Here is a 23,138-nt window from a genome sequence, read left to right on the forward strand (position 1 = left end):
CCTGACAAGAAATGCTTAAGGGAGTCTTACATATTGAAGAAAAAGGACTGTAACTACCACCATGAAAACACACAAAAAGTATAAAATTCAACGGTAGAGCAGATGCACAAATGAAAAAGAGAAAGGAATTGTGCACTGTGACTACCGAAAACCTCCAAACCACAACAATAAACAATAAAAAAGGAAGAAAGAAACAAAGGATATATAACACAACCAGATATGATAGGAGTAAGTCCTCACCTATCAAAAATAACCTTGAATGTGGCCAGACATTGTGGCTATGAGCCAGATTCAAGATTATATTTGATAGGTGAGGACTTACTCCTATCAAACACTTTGGGAGGCTCAGGTGACAGGATTGCTGAGCCAAGGATTTCAAGACCAGCCTGTGCAGCATAATGAGACTTCATCAAAAAATAAAAAAAAAAATTAGCCAGATGTGGTGGTACTTGTTTATAGTCCCAGCTACTCAGGAGGCCAAGGTGGGAGAATTGCTTGAGCTGATGAGATCATCAAGGCTGCAGAGAGCATTGATTGTACCACTGCACTCCAGCCTGGGCAACGAGGTGACATGCTGTCTCGAACAAAAAACAACAAAACCTAAAACTTGAATATAAATAGATTAAATTCCTAAGTAAAAAATATCACCTAGATAAAAAAGCAGGACCCAACTATATGCTGTCTATAAGAAACTCACTTCACCTGAAAAGAAACAAACAGTCTGAAAGTAAAGGGATAGAAAAGATATTCCACACAAACAGAAACCAAAAGCAAGCAGGGGTAGCTATACTTATATCAGATAAAGCAAACTTTAAGTCAAAACTGTAAAAACTGACAAATAAGATCATTATATAATGATAAAGGAATCAATTAAGCAAGAGGATATGACAATTGTAAATATATATGCACTCGGCAATGGAACACCAGATAAATAAAGCAAATGTCATTAGATCTAAAGGGAGAGAGAGATTTCTATACAACTTTAGGTGGGGACTTCGACATCCTACTTTAAGCTTTGGACAGATCATCTAGACAGAAACTGAATAAAGATACATTAGTTTAAACTGCACCATAGAAAAAATGGATTTAACAGACTTTAAAGAACATTTGATCCAACAGCTGCAGATATAGATTATTTTTATCAGCACATGAAATATTCTGCAGGATTGACTGCATGTTAAACCACAAAACAAATCTCAACAAATTTTCAAAAATTCAAACCATATCAAGTATCTTTTCTAACCACAGTTAGAATATTCTAAAACTAGAAATTAATATAAAAGGAATTTTTAAATTATATAAATAATGGAATTTAGACAACACAGTCCTGAATGACAAAGAAACTAGGAAGGAAATACAAAAATGTATTGAAACAAATGGAAATATAACATGACATACCAAAACCTATGGAATACAGCAAAAGCAGTGCTAAGAGGGGAGTATAAAAGCAAGAACAACCCAAGCCCCCCAAATAGAAAGATATTCTATGTTCATAAATTGGAAGGAATAATACTGTTAAAATGAACATACTACCCAAAGAGATCTACAGATTCAAGGCAATCCCTAATAATATACCAATAACGTTTTTCACAGAAATAGAAAAAAACAATCTTAAAATCTGCATAGAACCACAAAAGACTCAAATAGTCAAAGCCATTCTGAGCAAAAGAGCAGAGCTGGATGCATCACTCTACCTGACCTTAAAATATACTACAAAGCTGTAGTAACCAAAACAGCATGGTGTTGGCATAAAATCAGACACATAGACCAATGTAATGGAATAGATAACTCAGAAATAAATCACATATTTACAGCCAACTAATTTTTGACAAATGTACTAAGAGCATTAATTGAGGAAAGGACCATTTCTTCAATAACTAATGCTGGGAAAACTGGATATCCAAACGCAGAAGAACGAAACTAGAGCCCCCATGTCTCACCATATACAAAAATCAACCCAAAATGGATACAGACTTAAAGGTAATACCAGAAACTATGAAATGACTAGACAAAAACACATAGAGGAAATGCTTCAGGATATTGGTCTGGGCAAATATTTTATAGAAAAGACTTCAAAAACACAGGCAACTTAATCAAAAATAGACAAATTGGACCTTATAAAACCAAAATCATACTGCATAGCAAAGGGAACGATCAACAGAGTGAAGAGATAACCTTCAGAATGGGAGAAAATACTGTAACCTGTTCATCTGGCAATAAATTAATACCCAGAATATACAAAGTACTCAAACAACTCAGCAGCAACAAACAAACAAACATACAAACAATCCAATTAAAAAATGGGAAAATTATCTTAGTACATTTTGTGTTGCTATAAAGAATACTTGAGACTAGGTAATTTATAAAGAAAAGAGGTTTATTTAGCTCATGGTTCTACTGGCTGGGAAATTCAAAGGCATGTCCTTGGCTTCTAGAGAGGGCTTTCATGCTGTGTCATAATACGGTAGAGAAGATCAAAGGGGAAGCAGACACTTAGGAAGAAAAAAAACCCAAGGGGCATTTTGACTTTATTACAACCAACTCTCATAGAAACATTCCCAAGAGAATGAATTGAATTGAGAGAGAGTAAGCACGAGAGAGAATTCACTCACTCCCACAAGAATATCACAAGCCATTCATGAGGTATTCACTCCTATAACTCAAAAACCTCCCATTAGGCCCCACATTCCAATGCTGTCACATTGGAAATCAAATTCCAACCTGAGTTTTGCTGACGACAAACATTAACCATAGCACGATTGAATAGACATTTCTTAAAAGAAGATATACAAATGACCAATAAGCATATTAAAAAATACTCAGCATCACTAATTGTCAGAGAAATGCAAACCAAAACAACAAGGAGATATCATCTCACCCTGGTTAGAATGGCTATTATCAAAAAGACAAAAAAAAATAACAAATGCTGTCAAGGAAGCAGAGAAAGGGGAACTCATACACTGTTGGTGAGAATGCAAATTAGTGTAGCCATTACAGAAAACAGTATGGTGGTTACTCAAAAACCTGAAATTAGAATTATCATGTGATCCACGAATCCCAATATTTGATATATATCTTAAAAAAGAAAATCAGTGTGTTAAAAAGACAACTGTACTTCCACGTTTATTGCAGGACTATTTACAATAGCTAAGATATGGGATCAACCTATGTGTCCATCAGCAGATGAATAGAAAAATAAAATTCGGTATATGTACACAATGGAATACTACTTAGCCATAAAATAGAATGAAATCCAGTTATTTGCAGCAACATCAATGATCCTGGAGCACATTAAGTGAAATAACTCTGGCACAGAAAAATAAATACTGTATGTTCTCACTTATATGTGGTAGTTTAAAAAGTTGATCTCATGTAAGTAGAGAGACAAGTGGTTACTAGAGGCTAGGAAGGGTAGGGTTAAAGGAGATATAAGGAGAGGTTGGTTAAAATATACATGATTATAGCTAAATAGGGGGAATAAGTTCTAGTGTTCTATAGCACCGTGAGTGATTATAGTTAATAACAATTTATTGTATATTTTCAAATAGCTAGAAGCCAAGATTTTGAATGCTCCCAACGCAAAGAAGTGATAAATGTTTGAGGTGATGGATTTTCTAATGACCTTCATTTGATTATCACATATTGTACACACGGATCAAAATATCACACTGTGCCCTATAATTATGTACAATTATTATGTGTTGATTAAAAACAGTATTTTAAGAAAAAGAATAGTAGTTCACACCTCAGAAAATTATTGTGAAAATAAAGTGACTAAATATTTAGAAACTGCATGATCTGTTCATAGATAGCACATTGTAAGTATAAGTATGTATCCCTGTATTTTTCTGGAGAAATGTTTAATGAATTCTGACTACTGTGAACATTTTACTTACTAGATTCTATATGATGATAACTAAAGATTTTTTTGTAATTAATTATGCTTTGGGTCCAGTAAGGTGGATCCATGCCTAAAAAGTAATCAGAAACATGTATTAGCATTCAGTAGATTCTAATATTTAAAATGATACTAAATTAGTTTGGGGAGGAAAAATCTTTAAATATCAGTTGCATAGCATGAGGAACTCTTATGAAAAGCAGATGGAACTTTACAAAAATGGTGCCTGATTGCTTTGGTCTACAGAGGCTGGATTGCTAAGCCTACCAGATATTAGTGGCCGCAGACTACCATTTCACTCACTAGATTCGCGTTTTGTGTCACTATGACCCCAAATCTGCTTTTATTGCCTAATTATTTGGTTGCTGCCATATAACCACATGATACAAGAATATTAAAGTTTTTGTTTCTCTTTTGAGAAATAGATAAATTTACAATTAAAATCTATAAAGTCTGAAGCAATTATTGCTGATTTTTGTTTCAAATGGAACCATACTGAAGTTTTTGTTTGCTTGTGCTTTTGCTTTAAATGACTCAAGAAACCTTTTCAAACCAGGACCTAGGAAAGTGAGAGTGCTGTTTTCAGTGACATTTAGGGCTTACATGAGATATTATATATCTCTGAACTGCTGGGGAAACAGATGACAACTTTTTCTGAAAACCAGATTTTATAAAAACTGGGAATATGGGAGTTAATATAAAACCCGATTTCTTATAAACATATATAATGTTAAATTCCTTCAAACAGTCTGAACTTGAGATCCTTAACTCTGGGGCCAAAATTGATCAGGTTTTAATAGAAGAATCTTAATCTTTGTGGCAAATACTCCAGTAGATTTTAAAATGTGCATGTATGGATGAATATCTTGTCACTTTTCAACTCTTGTATTGTACAGAATGTCCTTTTATTCCTTCAAACCCCATCTTTGCTCACAAAATCCCAATTTTGTTCCAATACAGGAACAAAATTGGGATATGGATCACTCCTTAGGATGTGGATCTACGTTAGTCTAACAATCAAAACAATTCCACAATAATCCTTTTTTCCAGTGTCTGGTTTAGGTGGAGGAAAGTGAATGGAATGCAATTATGCCCACTGGAATGTAAAGAGAAGTTTGGTGAGAGGCTTCTAGGAGGTTTTCTTTACTCTTAAAAACAGACTAAAGCAAAATATTCACTGTCTTCTGGCCTTCAGAAATTACTGTGCAGTGAACTAATGCCTTAAATTGCTGCAGCCTTCTTGCAACCATGTAGGAATTAGCTATTTAATTTCAGACAGCAGAGCAGAGAGGTCAAATGATGACATTGTGGAGTCATTACATTATTGAATTTTTCAATTGTCTTACCTTCTGGACTTCTTGTTATGTTTATGTTATGTTATGCTTTTTTTGTTTATGTACAGTAGTCCCTGCTTATCCAGCTTCACTTTCTGCTGATTTAGTTACCCATGGTCAACTGCCATCTGAAAATAGGTGAGTGCTATACAATAACATATTTTGAGAAAGATAGAGCGACCACCTTTACATAACTTATTTAGAGTATATTGTTACAATTGTTCCATTTTACTACTAGTTATTGTTGTTAATATCTTGCTGTGCCTGAGTTAAAATTAAACTTCATCATATGTCTGCATGTATAGAGTTCAGGACTATCCATGGTTTCAGGCATCCATTGGAGGTCTTGAACAGTATCCACCTGGCATAAGGCGGGCACTATCATATTTTCTTGGGTCTTTTGCTTTTTGAAGTCAATTGCATTCTAAATAACAAAAAAATAACAAAATAACTCTGTGTTTTATACTATATGTAGGGAAAAATGAAATGCAAGGCCTGACCAAGTCAGATACGTGACAGGTTTTGAAAATTTGCATAAGCTATTTACTTAGGAACTTATTGCATCTGGCATACTGATACAGTCATAATTCTTAAAAACATTTTTAATAAATATTAAATTAAATCATTTAATGTAGGAAATAAAATATCAAACAAAGAAAGAGGAAGATTTTATTGCTTATTACATTTTTAAGAAAGATTTCCTTTAAAACTTAATGGCAGCAAAATATTGGGGATTATTTTTTAAAATTCACAGTCTTGAAATATTTGGGTATGTCTAGATACATTTAATATTGTAATTAGGACTTTTCTTTTTCTCCAAGAACATTGGAATGCACATGGGCTTTTTCTGGGTCATGATGGGTTTTAGGGATCTCCTGAAGTCTTACTTGAGGTTAAGGGCTACACCAGATAATCAGAGTTGCATATTCCATTAGGCAAAATCACTCAGGCAGATTTCACATAAACATTTCCATTTTAAGAGAAAAATTTTAAACTGAAGGGTAATGGTAAGACCATTCCTTGCCATTTACACCACTGTAAAAAAAATGCTAATTATGTAGGCTGCAGTAATGGTGAATGGATTTGTGGAGATTATAGGAACCTGTATATAACATTTTCTGCTCATATATGACAATAGCAGTCTATTCCACACAAAACCAAGTTAATGATCCTCAGCCCAACTTTCAAAGTTTTCCACAATTTGAACTCTATTAATCTATCCCCTTGAGAGAGTGTATGTATGTGTGTGTGTGTGTGTGTGTATCCTTTACCACAGCCCATAAGTCCACTGTCACTTCATAATCTCACTGTACTTTAAACTAACCTCCCCAACATACTCCTACACCTGCTGCCTTGTCATCCTTATTAGCACAGGTTGAAGTTCTATCTTAACGAAAGGTCAGCCATTAATTAAACTCTGTTTTCAAGAAATACAGTTTATAACTAATTTTCTTTATGCAAAATCATATACAGAATTTGGGGGCAGTAGCAGAGAGAAATAGTGTTGAGAGATTTGCCATCATTGGGCAACCAAAGGAGATTCATAATAAAGCAATTTTAAAATTTATGAAGTTAATCATTAAGATTTTTCTATTTTTGTTTACAATTGTTTTCTGAACTTAGCTTATCAGAGTATGGAATCATTGTTTTTCTTCCTAAATAAAACGAGGAATAATTTAATAAAGAACAAATTCCAGGTTGTTCAATAAGTTATTGATCACAAATGTTATGGATATATGAGCAGATACTATGTACCAGGAATATGTTACAATTTATAAAACAATCTATTTTCCATTTGAAAGCAGGTTAGATTTCATTGCTTTACTTCTTTCATGATTTTTCCTATTTAAATACAGGAGAGTAAAACAAAATGTTGAACACATTTTATCATAAGCCCTCCCTGATACTGTATACTGCATGTACTACTACTTGTTTCTTCAGAGTCCAGAGGTTAAAAAAAAGAAAAAGAAAAGCTTTCCCTATATCAGACTAACAGTAATAATTAATACTTTTTTACCAGTAAAGTTGAAGACATCCATGGAAATGTAAACCTCCTACTTTCATTTAGAAATAAAGGAAATATGTAACATAATTATTCTCAAATGAGTCTAACATTGAATTTCAGAAACTTAAAGTCCAATGTTTTATCTTAAAGTAGCTTGTAGGAACAAATTTAAAAGTTATCCATAGTTAAAATTTGAAAATACCAAATCCTTTGAGTGCCACTTTAATCCCAGATCAAACAAGGCCTGCTGGTCCAAGAACTAAAATTGATTTTGTTACTCATATCAGAGGCAGCTCATGATTCCTTCCATCCTTTGCTGAAAGCAGATAGTATAGGTAGAAGATAATTATTCCTTTAATGCTAACTTTGTAATGCCTAGATGGAATCAGTGCTTCAAACAATTTCTGTTTCCTATTTACATTTATAAATGCCCTTTGCCCCCTAAGTTGCCCCATGTGTAAGAATTAATTTAATAAAGTAAAGTGTCCATAGCTCTGCAGAAAAAATTTCTCTTCATAACAGTGTTAGTCATTTATCTGTTACCTTTTTCTGAGAAGTTTTATTGTAGCTTGGTATTATTAAGAGAGCAATGAAAATTGGAACAATACAGAAAAGATTAGCATGGCCCCTGTACAAGGAGGACATGCAAATTTGTGAAGTGCTCCATATTTTTTAAGTAAAATATAAAATTATATAAAAAAACAGAGTGCACTGCAGCCATGTAACTGGGGCCATGGATGAAGTGATACAATCTAGGCTGCAGACATCAAAGGTAATGGAGGGAGTATGCTAGGTGGTAGCAGAACTATAACTGGACTGGGACAGTGCACATCAATTCCTCTTCCTTTTTCTGAAGTTGTGCAGAGTGGCAACAGGGCTGTCAAAGTCAAAGCATTGTTCACAGGGTAGAGGGAGGATCATGGATGCAGCCTTGTCGGTAAAACTGAGCTGTCAGTTGAGGAGTTGTCTCCAACGCTATCACCTGCCTTAGAAAATGAAAGCTTAACTCCCACCTGTCTTTCAGGAAGTGATTTCTTCACATTCTAAATGTCAGTAAGGTGTGATGTCAGTAATGAGGGCTTGGCTCTTTCTTTACTCTGAATGGCTATGAGACAGCTGTGAAGAGATGGCTGTGAACAGAGAGCCCTGCACAAAGTTGTGAATTACAGGTTTATTTTCAGTGCAATGTTCTCACGTTCTTAAGGCTCTGTGTTCCAATGTTCTCTCTTGCAAAGTCACATTCAAGCTTATTTCTTACCCATCAACTGACCTCTACCATTTCTCAATTCCCAGAGCCCCTGTGTCTTCCACATACACTAATCTGTCAAGATAATTATTAATAAATATTAGCATTCACAGTTCTATTACTGCTGGAGGGAATTTAGATACTCTTTAGCTCCACACTCTCATTTTACAGATAAGGTGAATTGGTATGCATATGACCACATGGTTACATGAGAGGGGAGGGGAATGGTTATTATTATTAGTAGCAGCAACATCATAAGGCATATGTAGTTAAACAATAACTTGTTGAAATTGAAAGAAAGCAGAGACAAAATTAGGTGTTATCAGGGAAGGTTGACGGAATGGCTAACCAGAGACCTCTCTCATACCTGAGATATATATATATATATATATATATATATATATTTTTTTTTTTTTTTTTTTTTTTTTTTTTTTTGAGATGGAGTCTCGCTCTGTCGCCCAGGCTGGAGTGCAGTGGCGCTATCTCGGCTCACTGGAGGCTCCGCCCCCCAGAGTTCACGCCATTCTCCTGCCTCAGCCTCCTGAGTAGCTGGGACTACAGGCGCCCGCCACCTCGCCAGGCTAATTTTTTGTATTTTTAGTAGAGACGGGGTTTCACAGTGTTAGCCAGGATGGTCTCGATCTCATGACCTCGTGATCCGCCCGCCTCGGCCTCCCAAAGTGCTGGAATTACAGGCGTGAGCCACCGTGCCCAGCCTTTAATTAATTAATGGCAATACAGAGTCTTCTTAGCTTTGCAGAATCTCAGTGCTGCAAAGAGTTGACTAAATTCAGGGCTTCTGGGTTACACCTACCAAAATCACAGAAGACTCAAGTAGAAAGCTGAATGTCAATGTATTAATTAATAAACAGAAACACAAATGTCAAGTCAAGTGTAAAGAATCATTGGTCTGTCAGACAGTATGAGGTAAGTGAAATTAGTAATCATATCATTGTTAATTCCAAATTTTAATAAAACATTATGTACCAGGTCTTTATTGCTGTGCTTTATAAAAGTTGTCATTGAATCTTCTCAACAAACACCTATAAAGTAGATGTCATTCTCACCACATTATAAATAAGAATAGCCGAAGCACAGAGAAGTCAAGAAACTTGACCATGGCCATATAACTAATAAATGGCACAGTTAGATTGTGAACCCAAGTAATCTGCTTTTACCCACTCTTCAATGGTAATTTAGTAGATGGCTCAGTAAGCACAAAAACAGAACCATTGTTTAGATCATTGGTTCAACTCCTTAGTGACTGGTATAAGGCAATGGTTCTCAAGCCGGAGAGAATTTGCGCCCCAGGGAACATTTGACAATGTCTAAAGGCAGTTTAGATTGATACAACTGGAAGAGGGGATTGCTACTGACATATAGCAGGTAGACGCCTGGAATGCTATTAAGTATTCTGCAGCACATAGGACAGCCCCCAACAACAACAAAAAATCCCATCTGAAATGTCAATAGTGCTGAAGCTAACAAACCCTGGTACAAGGCAGCAAGAGCTGCATCCCCCTGCACAGTAGGGGTTCATTTCCCATTAGGGCTTGCTTGTTGAGTTCTTGGGCTATAGTGCCCTGTTATTTGTGTAGTATTTGAATGTGCACTCTAAATTTATCTTTGACTTGTTTTTTCATGTTTCAAACTTGTTAACTCCCATTATTGTCAATAATTTATCTTATTAGACATATATAAGCATTACTGTGCCCCCTCCATTTCCCTCCTAAATTTATTTGCAACTCAAATACTAAAACTATTAAAATCAGCTACAAATACTGAAATCAGCTACATGTACTATGTAATTTAAGCCATGTTTTTTCATCAGGATGGAAGAAAACAAAACAAAGAACACTTTAACAACATTCAACCTAGGACATTTCATCCATGTAATCTATACCATGCTGGTGTTTTCCCCTCCAGACTGCAAATTTTGTTGGCTCATATTGCGACCTATCCAGCTTTACATCATTGTTTGGTGGACAAATGTACTTTTCTGCTCTAGTTATCTAATATTGCTGCTATGCTCAATTTTGATTGCCTTCTTTTTAAACATCATTATTTTTAAATTGTGGCAAAAAGTGATATGATAATTTTCACCAAAATTTATAAAATTTTGTTAGTGAGTCAAAGGATTATACCAAATTGCTCTCAAAAAGATTTCAACATTTATATTTCCCCTGAGAGTACAGAAAAATACAGTAAGACTTTAGTATGCTAACACACATTATTAATCTCTGAAAAACAGGCATATTAGAAAGAATTTTTCCAGGTTTATTTGACCGTAGAATCATTTCACCATTGGATACTTATTAATATTTTCAGTGAGACACGATGATCTCCATTAGACAATTTGAAAATTTTTGATGAGAAATGAAAAAATCCTGAAATAGTCCTATTACTATTGAAAAATCCTGAAATAGTCCCATTACTACCTTGTAGAATATTGTTCCATCTTGAATAGACTAGAAAAATTTCAAAACATTTGTAAGCTAAGAAAACTCATAATCTCCAGAACTTTCAGTACTTTATTTCATTCTATTTTTTAAATTTTAATTGACACATAATAATTGTACATATTTATGGGGTACAATGTGATACTTTGATATATGTATACATTATGCAATGAAGAAATCAGGGTAATTAGCATATTCAAACATTTACCATTTCTTTGTGGTGAGAACATACACAATCTTCTCTTCTAGGTATTTTGAGATATGCTATATCTTATTGTTGACTATGGTCACTCTACTATGCAATAGGACACCAGCATCTATCCTTCTTTTTTAATTGTAACTTTGTGTTCCTTGACTATACTCCCCAAGCTCCCTTCCACCCACCCTCTTCAGTCTTTGGTAACCACTGTTCTATTTACTATTTCTATGAGATCACCTTTTTAGGATTTCGCATATGAGTGAGAACATGTAGTATTTGTCTTTTTGTGCCTGGCCCATTTTGCTTAACATAATGCCTCTAGGTTCATTCATGTTGTTCCAGATGACAAGATTTCATTCTAATCATCATGGAAATTAAAATCAAAACCACAATGAGATACCACCTTACTCCACATAGAATGGCTTTTATTAAAAAGAGGAAAAGAAGGTTGGTGCAAAAGTAACTGCGGTTTTTGCCATTAAAAGCAATGCAATAGTTAACAAATGTTAAATAATAACAAACGTCAGTGAGAATGTGAAGACAAGGGAACCTTTACACACTGTTGGTAGGATGTAAATTATTACACTCATGGAAAACACTACAAAGGTCCCTCAAAAAATTAAAAATAGAACTATATGATACAGCAATCCTACTACTGGGTAAATGTGTTAAGGAAATGAAATCAGTACATTGAAGAGATATTTGCACTCCTATGTTTATTGCAACACTATTTAAAATAATCAAGATAAGAAATCAATCTAAGAGTCCAACAGTAGGTAAAATTGATAAAGAAAACGTGGTATATATATACAATGGAATAATATTCAGCCATAAAATAATTAACTAGTTTATTTTAAAATGACTTTAAAACATGCATCATCAGGAACTTCTGTAAGTTTTGTCAAACACAGAGGTGGCTGGTGAATTGAGTATTTTGTCGATATCAGTTTTCAAATTTGAGTTCATTTCTTTATCAAGTGCTGTTTTACAAAAATATATTTAATGACCTAAACTGTAAAGATTATAGTTTTTATTTCCATTTAAGAGCTGAAAATATGCTTTTAAAAAAATCATCTCCAGCACTTTGGGAGGCTGAGGCAGGCGGATCACCTGAGATCAGGAGTTCAAGACCAGCCTGGCCAACATGGTGAAACCCCGTCTCTACTAAAAATACAATAATTAGCTGGGCATGGTGGCAGGCACCTGTAATCCTAGCTACCTGGGAGGCTGAGACAGGAGAATTGCTTGAACTCAGGAGGCGGAGGTTACAGTGAGCCGAGATTGCACTCCAGCCTGGGCGACCACGAAACTTTGTCTCAAAAAAAAAAAAAATTATTTGAGAAAACAACAATTTTAGAATTATTTGACAAGGTAAGGAAGAAGTAGGTCAAAAAGAATCTATGTTCTCCAGGTTCATCTACATTGTTACAATTGACAGCATTTCCCTCTTTTCAGGGGCTGAATAGTATTTCGTTGTGTATATATACAACGTTTTTTTCGTCCATTCATCTGTTGATGGACATTTAGATTGATTCCATATCTTGGCTATAATAAGCCAGAAACCGAAAGACATTACTGCATAGTCTCACTTATATTTGGAATCTAAAAACGTCATCAAATGCATAGAAACAGAGTAAAGTTGGCTGGGCGCGGTGGCTTACGCCTGTAATTCCAGCACTTTGGGAGGCCGAGGCGGGCGGATGACGAGGGCAGGAGTTCAAGACCATCCTGGCTAACACGGTGAAACCCCGTCTCTACTAAAAAAAATATAAAAAATTAGCCGGGCGTGGTGGCGGGCGCCTGTAGTCCCACCTACTCGGGAGGCTGAGGCAGGAGAATGGCCTGAATCCGGGAAGCGGAGCTTGCAGTGAGCCGAGATTGCGCTACTGCACTCCAGCCTGGGCGACAGAGCAAGACTCCGTCTCAAAAACAAACAAACAAAAAAAAGAAACAGAGTAAAATTATGGTTACCAGAGGCTGGGAGTTGGGGGATGTTGGTCAAAGACACAAAATTCATAGGAGGAATAAGTTCAATAGATCTATTTTACATCAAGGTTAAAAACAATATATTGTATACTTGAAAATTGTATACTTGAAAATTTTAAGTGTTTTCATCACAAAAAATGACAAGCAGGTGAGGTAATGCATACGTTAAATAGCCTTATTTAGCCATTCTGCACGGTATACATATATAAAAACATCACATTATATACCATAAATGCATACAATTTTTATTTGTCAATTTTTAAGTCTTTAATTAGGGATATTAAAACAAAATTCTTCCCTTAGAGCTACACTTTCAGCTATATGGTAGATTAGTTTAACTATAAGTCCCTCTCACTACAAACCCCTACATTCTGAGTAAAATATACTTCTTAGTACATTGTTAAGGTTATAAAAAGAAAGGGAAATCTCTAAGCTCACCCCCAAAATATTTATGAGTAGAAACCAGAGCTGTGATCTCAGACCAATGAGCCGACAGAAAAGGCAGGGTTGACCTTAGCTAAGCACTTCAGTAAAAGCAAGGTAAGGAACTCAGCCTCAGACTCTCATTGAGCCTGGATTTTCACAGAAAGAAAAGTGGTCCCAGAAGAGCCATGTCCTCCGGCTATAAATAAAAGCAAATTCAAGTAATCTTACAGAAAAGCATTTCCAATTTCAACTCTAGAGATTTCCATAGATTAAGAACAAATAACTGTGAGCTCAAAACAAATAATAATAATAATAAAAAGCACAAGGATATGAGGTAACTTTTCTCTCTTGGTTTTTCTTAATGGTTTTTGGATGTTAAGAAAGACTACTTAAATCAAAATCATTTTTTCCCTTTTTTTCTTCTGTCCATAGCTAGACTGAAGTTGCCAGCCGTCCCCCTAGTAGTTAGTTATGGCCTTGTGACTAAGTTCTAGCCCCTATAACGTGAGCAGAAGCAATTTATACAACCTCTGGGCCTTCCATATGCCCTCCTCCATGTTCTTTCTTCCTCTAGCAGACACTGATACCAATAACAAGATGACCTTAAAAGCCATTAAATATAGATAACAAAGGCTCCACTTCCACTTTCCTGACAAGTGATCATGTTGGGACAGAGCAGGGAGTCTTCACAATACCTACTCAGCAGATGGATGTGACCAACGGGTAAGGTTCATTCTTCCCTTGGGGAACCTTCATTGTGTTTATTCTTCCCATACTCCCTCATTATCAGACCGTAAGGATCTGTTCCTGTTCCTGTACCTGATGCAGAACAGTGATGGTTTCGAAGATATCTGAACATTTGGCTGGATGGGGTGGCTCTTCAGGACAGAGTGAATATGTTCTAAATGAAGCAAGAAAAGCATGCATAGATTCTGTTGGTTAGAGCTCTGGCAAAGACTGCTAGCTGTCCACTAAAATCTCTCACTTATCTTCTTGAGTATGCAGTAAATTGGCCCTTCCCAGCATCCCTGGCCATGTGGCCTTGTGACTAAGTTCCCACCCCATGGGATATGAACAGAGGTTAGGCATGCCACCTGCTGGCCTGACCTATAATAACTTCCTACATGCACTTGTCCTCTTTCTCTCTTCTGGTTAACCTGGATAGAGAAAAATCCCAGGGTGAATTTGAAAACTACTTGTTGAAAATGGTACCTCTATCATTAAGCAGAGCTGCCACAGACTGGGAACCTCTACCGCCGATCTGGGGACTGTGACAAAAAAGAAATACTGTACATTTTTTTTTTCCTTTCTTTTAGCTATCAAAATAGTTTTGTTGATTAAAGTTGTTTAGCTTTCTCTATTGCATACAAATTTCTTACCTAAGCTTATTATGTGTTATATTTTAGTGGAACTCAAGTTTCAAGATTGTTTGCTTGTATTCTGGCTTACAATTTAAATGCCTTACATTTGTATATTACTCTTACATTTCATAAATTCTATTTTATTTGATGTATACCATAACCCTCTGAGATAGGCATGAATTAACATCTATATTTTAATATGTGTTCATTATAATACATGTTTAAATAACTCAGAAATCTACGTAAAAGCATATCACCAGTCAGAGAGATAGATATGCTATCATCAGATAGCATGCAAATGTTTGACCGTACATTTTTAATAAAGTGAAGCCAAATGCATGTAATTAATTCTATGTGTACTTTTACTTAACAATACATTTTTTTCAATATTAATATTCTATTCAATCATTGGAATGCTTAGTATCCTAAAAATGTAATCACACACATTTGTATACATGCATCTTTATTAGCTTATCTACTTATTGTTTCTTTAGGCTATCACAAAATTGTACGGTCAAATGGCATGTTTACAACTGTGATGTACATTGCCAAATTGTTCTGTAAAAAGGCATGAGTCAAAAGTTCTAACAAGGTTTGCTGTATTTCCTTATTCCATTTCTAATACTAGAAATTATTAATCATTTTAATACTTGGCAATTGTTAGAAGATAATAATACTTCTTTTTTACTGTGAATGTTTACTATTAGTAATTCTGAATATTATTTCTTTTTCATAGGCAATTTATACTTACTTTTAAAATTAATTTCCTAATATTCCCAAATTTCTTTAGCTTTTTTATTTCTATTAATTCATTTGGTTTGATTAGTTTACTGTAGTTCTGTATATTTTAAGAATAATAAAATCTTTGCGTTTTGCATATCACAGATTTCATCTTTGACTTACATAAAAGAAAGTAAGGTTTAAAGAGGTTAATTGACATGTCTAACATATATGCTGCAAAAACATGACTCTATGCTAGGTGTTCTGATGCATGTTTTGTTTTTAATTAACCTTCATCATCACCTTTCTTATAATGAGGCAACTAGAAATAAGGTAAATAGATGAGAGAATGATTGCACTTTGAATATGTGTTCCTTTGAAAATATTCTTAGTGTATTTATTCAAGTAGAATTTATTCTACTCCATAGGAAACTAATCTTTCTTGCTTTTTCCTGAAGACCTGATATAATTCCTGGCACATAGTAGGTACTTTACAAATATTTGTGAATGGGTGAATGAATGTACTGTATCCTGTGGTGACAGAAAATTGAGTCACAATCTCTGAATTAAAATAACTCTCAATCTTGTGGAGGTGAGAAAACAGACAAAATAGCACAAAATAGAAATAGGCATAGGATGCATCTGATGTCTAAGTAAATATTAGAAACAAAGACTCCTTAATCCTCTTCCTCAAATATATTAGCTAGGAGCACATTATCTTATAATGTGACTTGTTTCTTCTTTTTTTAGTGAGAAGTCATGAGGGAATGGAAACCATACTGGTATTGGGGCTTTGGATTCAGATATACTTGGGCTTATGATCAGCTTTACCACATTACCATGTTCTATCTAAATAATCCTGGATGGAGTAGTCTCTGTGAATCTAAATTTCTTTACCTGTAAATGTCATTAAAATGTCTAAATCCTCAACAACTGGGGGGGTGTCTAACTGACAATATATACAAAGTGCTTAGCTCTTACAAGGTACTCTAGAGGCATTGGCTCTTTTCAATGTTCCTCAGATAAACTATCTTATAAGTTATACAATATTAAAGATTATTTACCATTTTATGCCCATGATCATAGCCTTTTGAAATCCATTAATAGTTTATTATCCAAATGTAATCTTCATAATTAGCAGAGCTTTGGACAATCAGCAGCATACTTTTACCATGACACTGTTTACCCCTGACTTAAACAGAATAATTTAGAGGAAGATATTATGTACTGAGAGTTTAAATTATTTATTATTTATTTATTTATTATTATTATTATTTTTGAAATGGAGTTTCGCTCGTTGCCCAGGCTGGAGTGCAATGGCGCGACTTGGCTCACCGCAACCTCCACCTCTCAGGTTCAAGCAATTCTCCTGCCTCAGCCTCCCGAGTAGCTGGGATTACAGGCATGCACCACCAAGCCCAGCTAATTTTGTATTTTTAGTAGAGACAGGGTTTCTCCATATTGGTCAGGCTGGTCTTGAACTCCCGACCTCAGGTGATCTGCCCACCTTGGCCTCCCAAAATGCTGGGATTACAAGTGTGAGCCACCGCGCCTGGCCAAGAGTTTAAATTCTTAAAAACATAAATATACATATGACACAAACTTTTAAGTTTCCCAGAACATAGAAAACACCAAGTAATAATATAAAATACTGATATGCTGTTTATTTAAGAGAAATTATATGTAAATGCTGAAGAGATGACTTTTAATAAAGATTATATGGTATTACACTGCCTGTTCTTAGACCATAATTTTATTTTCCAAGTGGGTGTTAGACACATATTATTGATCAGGGCATGCTATTCAGAATAAGTAATAATTGGCAATTCACTGAAGCTTGTGTGTGTGTTGAAATTTTATGCACTTCCCTGCTGTGGGAGTGTGACAAGAATAGCCCTTGGGAGCCAATGTTCACATTCCCCAAGATGTAATTCTTCTCACTCATGAGGAACTACCCTCCCTCCCACTTTGGTACTGAATAATGACCAATTCTTTTCTAATTTCTGTCATTTTTCCAGGAAACTTTGGACTAACCTGATTTATGTTATGTTCAATTACTTGTGATTCATGTTGCAATATTGAAAACAGGAATTTTATCAGCTTTAGATAAAAGATGTAGAGAGTACATCGTGTGTTCCTGAAATCACTAAATAGCTTACTAATTTTGTGGTAGAGGAAGTAAAGATAATGCTTTTTTTAAAAAGCATGTAACTCATTATCTTAAACTGAGCTGGTCTTATCAAATTTTCTATATTCATTTTTTCTTAAGCTTCACAAGCCTTAATTTTCAAATTATTTGCTTCTTTACTAAAGGAAAGTTGTTCTGGATTTCTTTCTCTGCTATGATATGGTTAAAAGAGTTACAGTGGGATCTAGTACTTATGAAATATTTTAAAAATTGTGTTTACCAATATAAAAGCATGATATGCTGTCTTCATACTTTGAAATATTATTCTTTAGGAAATTTCATTTTTTGGTTTAAACAAACTTCATTGACAATAACCTTAATACCTCAAATTTGTGATGATTACGCCGATGTTGATGAAGGAAGAAAAGATTATGAAACTGTCCTTCAAAAAAAAGCTTAAAAATTTCTTATTACCCTTTTATTTGAAGTCTGTAAAATGCATTCCTTTAATGATATAAAATTTTAAAAAATCTCAATTATTGAAGCAAATGACCAGCTTTCTTCTTTTCCGGTAAAGACAAAGTATCAGAAATAAAGTAGAATGAAAGGGTTTTTCTTCCTCTATCACCAACAAACACAGTACAGAAGTTATAAACAAGTAATAAATCATAATGTAGTCAATCAGGGCAGCACAGGGACCATGTGTCATATGTAAATGTTTTTTCTCTGTTACTAAAATAAAAATCTTGTCCAGTTTTCTCTGTAATGTAAGAATTAGCTTTCCCTCCTTCTATTTGTCTTTCCTACATTTAACTTGAGTTAGATATTTTTGTTTGTTTGTTTGTTTTTTGAGCTAAAAGAGGTAGATAAGGTAGGTAGATATGGAAAAGCTCCAGATCTCAATTCATAGTAGTTGTCTTGTCCTGGGTACTACCCAGAGGAAGTGGAACAATGGGACTTTTGAAAACTTGTACAAACTATCAAAAATCAAGCACAAAGAGAAATATAACAAAAATTGAGAATGGAGTCTCAAGTGTTCTACCATGTATGAAATTTAAGTTCCATGTATGAAATAAAGAGTGGGAGAAAGGGAGTTTCTTTCTACATTGTTTCTACAATTGTTTCTACATTGTTTCATTTGTAGAAACAATGAACAGCTGAAAAACTTCCAATTTTTATTAAAACTGTAAGCCCTCAGATCCAAGAAGTAGAATAAATATCAACAAGAACAAACAGAATAAATAGCATACCCGAATATAATGTAATCAAATTTATGACAACCTCTTTATCACTTTACCTCTTAGTCATAAAAAGAAAATATTAAAAGCATTCAGAGAAAAAAAAACTACATTACAAACAAAATAACAATCATAGACTTCACATCATAAAACATGCAAGCCAGAAGGCATAATATCTATCATTAAAGCACTGAAAGATATTGTTAACCTATAATTCTATTTCCTGCAGTTCTTACAAAGTATAATATAGTCTTACCATTAATCCAGAAATTGTCCTTGTAGATTTTTTGTTTGTTTGTTTGTTTTCTTTTCTTTTAGATGGAGTCTCGCTCTTGGCCCAGGCTGGAGTGCAGAGGCGCGATCTCGTTTTACTGCAAACTCCGCCTCCTGGGTTCAAGCGATTCTCGTGCCTCAGCCTACCAAGTAGCTGGGATTACAGGCGTGTGCCACCACGCTCAGCTAATTTTTGTATTTTTAGTAAAGAAGGAGTTTTACCATGTTGGTCAGGCTGGTCTTGAACTCCTGACATCAAGTGATTCACTCGCCTCGGCCTCCCAAAATACTTGTAAATTTTTTGTGGAAAATTTATCTCCACATAAAAATCTCACAAATGTTTATAGCAGCTTTATTTATAGTTTCCCAAACCTGGTAGCCACTGAGATATTCTTCATTAAATGAACCAATCAACAAACTGTGGTGTATACATAGAATGGAATATTATTCAGTGATAAAAAACAGAAATGCATTATCAAGCCATGAAAGAACATGCAGGAACCTTAAATGCATATTGCTAAATGACATCAAATCAACCTGAAAAGGCTACACACTATATCACTCCATGTATATATCTAATATTCTGGAAAAGGCAAAACTATAGGAACAGTAAAAAGATATATGGTTGTCAGGGCAGTGGTGGTGGGCTAGGGATGAGTATTAAAGAATCCCAGGGAATGCATAGAGTGGTAAAATTAATCTGTGTGATACAGTACTGATAGATAAATAATATTATGCATTTGTCAAACAATGTAGAACTGTACAACACAAAGAGCAAACCTTCATATTACCTATTGGCTTTAGTTAGTGATAATATATCAATATTGGTTTATTAATTATAATAAATGTACCTCACTAATATAAGATATTACCATTAGGACAAACTATGTATGTTTGGGGTAAGGGTGTATATGGTAACTCTGAACAGTCTGCTTTTAAATTAAAGAATTAAAAAAATAAATGAGAGTGGAAGTTATAGGTTCACTGTGCTAATAGGAAGGTAAGGATTATGACTTCCTTTAGAATTTAGTAAAACTTTTTCATAAATCCACTTGAGTGCTATTTCTTATATATATTTTGATTATAGATAGAAGATCTTTAACAATCATTGATCTATTAAAATTTTCCATTACAAATAGAAATTTTTGGTAATCTACACTTCTTCTAAAAAACAATACAAAAAAACTCCTCCTCTTTGGAAGCCCACCATGAAGAAAATGAGTCAAGCCACAGACAAAGTTATTTAATACAACTTTTTGTATTAAATAGCTTGTTTCCAGAATATATAAAAAAGTACAAGCAACCCAGATTTTTTAAAAATGGACGAAAATTTAAACAAATACTTTAAAAAAATACACAAGAGGCCAAAAAGCATGAAAAAGCACTAACATCATTACTCACATCAATTAAAATTAAAGCCAAAAGTGAGAGGCCACTGCGTGCCCATTAGAACAGCTAAAATTAAACTTGACAACACCAAGTTTTGATGAAGATGTTCAACAATTGTAATATTCATACATTTTATATGGTAATATATAATGACACAGTCTCTAGACACAGTTGGCAGTTTCTTGCAAGTTACCATATGACTCCACAATTCTACTCCTAGATTCTTCCCAATAGAAATTACAGCATAAGTCCATACAAAGGTTTTCCAAGAATATTTGTGCTACCTTATTCATCATAGTCAAGTGCTGGAAGTGACTCGAGTGTTCATCAACAAGTGAATAAATAAACCATAATAAAATTTTAATCATCCATAACAAGGAGAAATTATTAACATATACAATAACATAGATACATCTCAAAAACTGAATGCTGAGCCAGACACAAAAGAATACATAAAGTATAGTTCAATTTACATGAAACTTACAGGAAGGCAAAACTATTTTGCATAATAAAGAACATATTAGTGGTTAACTGAGTCCAGAAGAAGGGATTGATTGGCAAGGGGCACATAAAATCTTTCAGGATGGTTTTGGTGAGAGTTACACAAGTGTATTCTTTGTTAAAACTTGTCAAACTTTGCACTTATGCTGAGTTCATTTAATTGCATGCTAATTAGGCCTTAATACATTTAATTTGACATAGGCAATCTAACAGTATTATTTACATCTTAGATTGGTAATAAAAAGTTTAACAATAAATAGCAATATCATAATATGGGAAAACAAACACTTTAACACATTAATGCACATTGTTGTATGGAGGACTATTTAGCAATATCTATCAAGTTAGCTCAGTCTTCATTTTATTCTAAGAACAGATAATGAAGTTTCAGATATACTTTGTATGAACTTTGTATATATAAAAATGAAATTTACAGTTATAGCTCTAAAAGATATTTTAATCTAATAGGGATATTTTTAAAAAGTTAGGAATAGTCTTATACATAGAAAGTAGTGGCTGAATGAAAACAGAACCAGCACATGAAGCTTCAGCTTTGAAATTTGGAGTGCTCTAGCTATTAGAAAGTAAGATGATTTCTAAAGATATAGATGTAGATGTAGGGAATTAATGACCTATTATTGGATCATCCTTTTTCACCTGAGCTCTGACTTTTCATAAAGAGTAACAGCTAACATGTATAGAGTGATTACTTGAAACAGGCACCACACATGGATTTAAATGCATTTTTATCTCACTCAACTTTCACAGCTCTATAAAATACTCACTATATTCTTATACATACCTATTTTATGCATGAGAAGTAGAAGCTCAACTAAATTCTATAACAAGTCTAAGAAATCACACTTATACAAGTGGTAGAGCTGTCATTCAAAGCTAGGATGTTTAAGCCTAAAGCCACTGCCCCTAAGATGATGGCTGATTGCTATAATTTCTCATCTTAAATGATCAGACATGCCTATTTGAGAGGAGAGGTGAAATAATTCAATGATGAATTAATGATTATTGATGTTAGGGAAAACAGTTTCTGTAAGTTGTGTACTTCTAGTAAGGCCATATTTATATCTCTAGAATTTAATATGGGAACTAATATGATAAAGCCACATTAACTGTTTTGGGGAATTGTGTTTACGATTGCTTTTAGTTTTCCTTCTTTATGTTCTTGTCCCAGTGTTTCCTCTAAATTGACACTGATTAAAAATCTTAACTGATACTTCCAGATGAAACCCTATCTCTAAAGGCATAAAACTAATAATCTTTATTAGATTACTAGAATAAAATTTGTATTGAATTTCCAATTTGAGTTATATTCAAATTACGTACACTTCATTAAAGGTCTATTTCAACTGTTTTGGATTTTCTGGCTTTATAATATTTCCATTATCCATAATTTTTATGGTTTACTATAATCCATAAGCCAAAGAGTCCCAAAGTAGAGAAAATTTATTTTGCTAGTTATGAAGATTTAACATATTTATATACTTTTCTCTAAACTGGTATTAAAAAGTAGAATACCAAATATATTGATAATAGGCAAGAGACTTGGAAGTTGAGAGAAAATTTTTATATTATTTTGTTATGCAGTGCTTAACAAATAATTAGATTATATCAGAGACTTTGAAACACTGATTACCTCACTTAGACTTGTACAATATTTAATCTATTAAGATTTTTTAAAAATTATTATACTTTAATTTCTAGGGTACATGTGCGCAACCTGCAGATTTGTTACATATGTATACATATGCCATGTTGGTGTGCTGCACCCATTAACTCATCATTTACATTAGGTATATCTCCTAATGCTATCACTCCCCTCTCCCGCCACCCCACAACAGGCCCCGGTGTGTGATGTTCCCCTTCCTGTGTCCAAATCTTATTGTTCAGTTCCCACCTATGAGTGAGAACATGCGGTGTTTGCTTTTTGGTCCTTGCGATAGTTTGCTGAGAATGATGG

At 34.2% G+C, this 23,138-nt stretch overlaps 1 non-coding gene across 1 annotated transcript; it reads left to right on the forward strand.

The window, feature by feature from the left end:
* Nucleotides 1–7,805: 7,805 nt before the first annotated feature.
* Nucleotides 7,806–7,910, forward strand: LOC112439641 (U6 spliceosomal RNA). The gene has a single exon (XR_003027899.1). It is a non-coding gene; the product is annotated as a U6 spliceosomal RNA (small nuclear RNA).
* The last annotated feature ends 15,228 nt before the right edge of the window (nucleotides 7,911–23,138 follow it).

The sequence above is a fragment of the Pan paniscus genome, chromosome 3, assembly GCF_029289425.2.
Source record: "Pan paniscus chromosome 3, NHGRI_mPanPan1-v2.0_pri, whole genome shotgun sequence".
Lineage (NCBI taxonomy): Eukaryota > Metazoa > Chordata > Mammalia > Primates > Hominidae > Pan > Pan paniscus.